The sequence below is a fragment of the Podarcis melisellensis genome (genome assembly GCF_964234715.1).
Source record: "Podarcis melisellensis genome assembly, chromosome: 2".
Taxonomy (NCBI): Eukaryota; Metazoa; Chordata; class Lepidosauria; order Squamata; family Lacertidae; genus Podarcis; species Podarcis melisellensis.
In genome coordinates this window covers 78,193,539-78,198,487 of record NC_138529.1, presented here as the reverse complement: position 1 = coordinate 78,198,487, position 4,949 = coordinate 78,193,539, and the positions used below count along the sequence as shown (strand labels likewise).

Here is a 4,949-nt window from a genome sequence, read left to right as displayed (position 1 = left end):
CACTGGAAACATCCAGGGATATTTTCATTTAATACTTACTGGTGGAGATAATAAAATATACACAACCCCTTTAAGGGAAACAGCTGTGACCCAGGAGAGGTGTGGTCTGACTGGAATAAGTTATTACTACTCTCTGCAGGGCTCCCAGACCTCATCAAAAATAGTGTTTTGTTCTACCATTCACTCAGCTGGTAGTGAGTTTCTGTGTGGACGGCAGATGATCATACAGTAACTAACACAGTCAGCCTGGGTTTCCTGGGTTTCCTGATGGTAGTGTGAGCAGGACCTGCCCACTCATGAGGCAAAGTGAGGTGACTGCCTCAGGTGGCAGGATCTACAGGGGAAGCAGATCCAACCTCCAAGGAATGCAGCTGCAGTGCACCCCTTGGAGGCTGGATCTTCCACTTCCTCAGCCCCCCACTATACTAGCTGCCTTACCAGCACCCTCTCAGTGAATAGGGGGCATTGCTGGTCTCCTATTTGATATTGATCTTTAGTCCCTCCTGCCTTGCTCCTGATGCAGATCTTCGCTCCCCTCTTCCCTGGTAGAGGCAGGGCACCATTTTGTGGTTCACCTCAGGTGCTAAAATGTATTGGGCCAGCCCTGCATGTGAAAAACTAAAATTGGAAGGGTTCTTCTTCAGTTTCTCTCTGGATGATGAAGTTAAACAGAGCAACTAATCCCTGGGACCCCACATACTTCTCCCAGACTGTAGGGTTTTGAACAATACCAGTCCAACCTGAAGCATAGCCAATATGGCGCACAGAGAAGAACCTTGACAAGGGCCAGTTCTTCAAAAAGTATTGCTGCACCATTCAGAAATTTATGTGATCCTCTGTCCCACCATAGTACCACTGGAAATTGATGGTTTCACCCTTCTTGACTGTTCAACAGTATTACCTACTCTGGCATCCCTATTTTTCTGGTGCTGGGCTTCTCAAGTGAGAGGCTCCTGTCTTTTTCTTCCATGTTTTCTTAAATATTCTCCACGTTTATAAGGTGTGGTTGGTTTTTTTAAAAAAATGAAATCTAAACCTCAGGATTCCAGCAAGAGTCTTCATAAGAAAAACACTTTGGGGATTATGTGCGGCTTATTTCTTCCCACCACTCATGCAATCTAAACACCAATTAATAACTCTGCTTTCCAGGTTCATTTATTTAATAGTTTATAGGGAAAGGCAGAAATATTATATAGTGAATTTTACCCCAGAGATCTCCATGCTTACAAGACTCGCCTCCTTATGCAGCTGCATAGTATTTTGCCTCAGAATGGGACCATAGGTGCAGGATCCTGGGGGCTATGGCACTTTGTCCCATCCCCCCAGTGCTTTTTTTGAGGGAGGCATGCCCTCTCAATGTTCAGAGGGCATTTGGCTTTGCCCCCAGCTCCTTGTGACATTGCATTTGCAACATAAGGACGTCACATCAGGCCCTCTCAATCATCTTGAGAAGTTGGCACTTCTGAATGGGACACTTACAGAATTGGCATCTTCTTGCTAGGCTGATGAGACCTAAAGCTACCAGCCTTAACTGGAACCTCTCCCTGACCAAATACAGTTTTTACAACAGGATTTGACCCTTTTTATATCTTATATATTTATATTTATTGTTCTGCTTTGTCCTTGACCATATTCAACACTTAACCATATTTTCTGGAGGTCAACTGACTGAGTTCCTTGACCACTTGCTGTACCATATGTTCCTCCTATAGGCTCACTACCTGTATGACTGCATTACCAGTACTTGGAAAATTCAGTTCTAAAAGAAACTCCAGTTTCGGTTCACCCACACCAAAAAGGAATTGTTTCCCATTCTAGTTCACCTGTTCCAGAAAGGAATTAGTTCCCATTCAAGTTCTTCCCATCCGAGAAGGAACTAATTGCATTCCAATTCAATTCACAATTCATTCACCTGGTCCTCAGCATGTTTTTTTCAGCTTTCAGAATTTTACAATCTGCTCTGGTGAAGTATAAAATATATTTAAGAAGAAAGAAGACATCAAAACATACACTGTAATGCGAACAATAGCTTTATTTATTTTTCACAACAAGTATGATCTTTAAGCTTAAACAGCAGCATCAATTTTCAGATGGGTAAAAATGGTAAATGCAGTGGCCACAATCAAACACAGAGTTAAGTTCAATTAAACTTCTTTGTATATATGTAACTTGTTAAATAAAAATGGAATGGAATTTTTAAAAATCAAGTTCCACCGCAAAAGGAGTTTAGTTCACATGCTGTTCACCTGGAAATTATAAGAACTACTTGCAGGTGTAATTCATACATTTATAATTAATCCAAGTAATTAGTTAATCTGAGTTAGTTCATTCTAATCACTGTGCATTACACGTAGTGGGGAGTAGGTTGAATTCCATTCCCAATCAAAGTCAGATCATAAATGAAAATGATTGCCATATTTACAAATACTACTAAAATGCAGCAAAACAGATTTCCTTTGGACTCCTTGAAATAAAATGCAACTCATTTCCACTGACATATAGACATTTGTATTGCCACTGAACCATTTCTGTAGCTGGAGGGATATTTATTTATCAAGCATGTCAGAAATGATATTTAAAGGAAAGATTTGTTTCCATAAATAGTGATCATCTTGATGTTTTAATAGCCCCATGAAACATTCTTTAAATTGGAGTATGGAGAAACTGTGGAAAGATGGTTGTGATTTGTATCATTTCAAAAAGCAAATCATTCTTCAGCAAATAACGGTTACTTATAAGTGCCAACCCATCGTCTGAAATGGATGAAAGAGATTTATTTGAATTAATATGTTTTCATTCAGGCCCTGGAAGAACAAGGCTCATATGCATAAATGTTTCAATGGATGCTTCTTCAGCAAAATGCTGAAACCACATGTTTCCCTTTAAATTGTGTGACCCAAATTCAGTGTGTAACGTTGCTCACCACCTGGGAGAACAAATTTTTATTTGACGCCTGCAGTGGCATACTACAAACTCTTGCAGAGGCCTATTCTTGCTTTTTCCACAGGGTCAAGTTATTTCATACTCCAGACAGGAAGTTGAACTCTAGAACTGGATGAAGAGGGTATATGATACCTTTGTGATCCATTTACTTCTCATGAACTATGTTGCTGGTACAAGTGGTCTTGGTTTATCAGGTCTAGCTTACCATGCTTTTACCCAGTATTTGCAGTGCTTATTGGGTCTCCTTTTTTATTTTGGTAAGTTTTCGAAGGATCCCTCCCTCAAATCAATATGAGTAGCTCACAGAAAATACTATTTGGTTCTATTCATTTCTTGGATAGACCCTTCTCCCCACTACTGCTCTTTGTTAGGATAATATTGACATGACCCACAAGTGCTTGATTTACGTATAAGGTAAACAAACTATAGCTTAGGGCCCCACTCTCTTGGGGCCCCCAAAACATTTAAAGGAAAAGAAACTGGATGTACATTTCCAAAATATAAGATAAAAAAATAAAACTTACATACAGCAACAGTGTTTTGTGCTGTGTAGGCTCCTATTTGTTATGTGCAAATGCTTTAGATACCTATTAGGTCCATAAATTACCATATAGTATATATTCAACAAACAAAAATAACAGTGGCAATTTGCTGCTGACAAAGGACAGCTGGACATATAAAGGGCCCCATTACCTTCAGTAGTTTAGGGCCTCATCAAACCTAAATCCGGTCCTGTGACCCGCTAATAACTCCCCACATGCAGAATTAAATTTGACGAAATGGCATTCTGTGTGAGTTTACTATTTTCTGACTTACTTATTTATATCTCACTTTCCACTTAAAATAACACTCAAGCAGCTTACAAAAATTAAGACAACACAAAAATAAATATATATAAGAGCAGCTGCCTAAAAACATCAAACAATTGCAGTAGCATTCACATCGTCTTATATTTAAAGTATTTATCAAATGCTGGGGTCAGGCTTGGGGAGGGTAGGTATCTAAAAAATGCTGCCTCCAACTCACCTTTTCCCGCCACTTCTTGTTTTGCCATTGCAGCCATCTTCCTGCCAGCAATTATGCAGCTCTTCTCAGTGGCTGCCAGCCATTTTGTTTCCATCTAGAAGTTCCTTCAGAATTGTTATGTGAGGCAGTGGTCGGGGGGGGGGGTGTAGCCGCCATGAGAGAATTGCTGCTGTCAATAGATCAAATTTCATCTCCACCCCCCAAAAATTGTTAACCATTTTTACCATCTGTGAATGGGAAAACGAAATTGGTGGGTGCATTTCAGCTCAGCCTTAGCATGAGTGAACACAGCAAACTTTTCCTGGTGCTTAAAGCACAGTAATGATAGTATCAGGCAACTTTTCCTGAGGAGAAAATTCCACAGCAGAGACTCCATCACTAAAACATCCCTCTCACTGATTGCTACCACCACCTGTTCCCACCACAAACCCATCATCAGTCTAGTATTCTTTCCTCGAAGAAAAAGGGGCTATCCTAGAACTTCCTAGCATTTAGGGAAATAAGAAACACAAAATAAAGGATTTGATGTTCATGAAACATTCAGTCTGAAAGATCAGTAGCAATTTTTCCCGCTCCATACTAAAACATTTCAAAATCAGACATGCAGGCAGAAAGAGGGTCAGCCTCTGCCTTCATCTGAAATAGCAACTTAAACAAATATCAGGCACACAGGAAGCAGAGGAGAGCAGCCCAAAACAGCTGACCCAACCTCCCAGTTGCACTTTTGCCACAAGAAAAGGTTAAAAACCATACCCACTTGGCTGTTATACAAATAACTTTGTTTCAACACAGTATGTAGGTGAATAAAAGAGACTGTGTATGCATGGGGAAAATAAATGTGATGTTAATTATTAATTCTGACAAGTCTATATTTCTTCATAATATTTTTTTTCAGGGCTAAAGTTTCAGGAGGGAGGAGGAGGAGAAAGCTTGAAGCTGAATGAGTCCCACTTGTGGCTTGGACTCTCACTGCTCAGCAT

General features: G+C 40.1%; 1 long non-coding RNA gene across 1 annotated transcript; it reads right to left on the bottom strand.

Annotated features, from left to right (window-relative positions):
* Nucleotides 1-1,948: 1,948 nt before the first annotated feature.
* Nucleotides 1,949-4,088, bottom strand: LOC309362665. The gene is made up of 3 exons (XR_014165061.1): nt 3,970-4,088; nt 2,971-3,051; nt 1,949-2,753 (listed from the first exon to the last, which is right to left on the bottom strand). It is a non-coding gene; the product is annotated as an uncharacterized lncRNA (long non-coding RNA).
* Nucleotides 4,089-4,949: the final 861 nt, after the last annotated feature.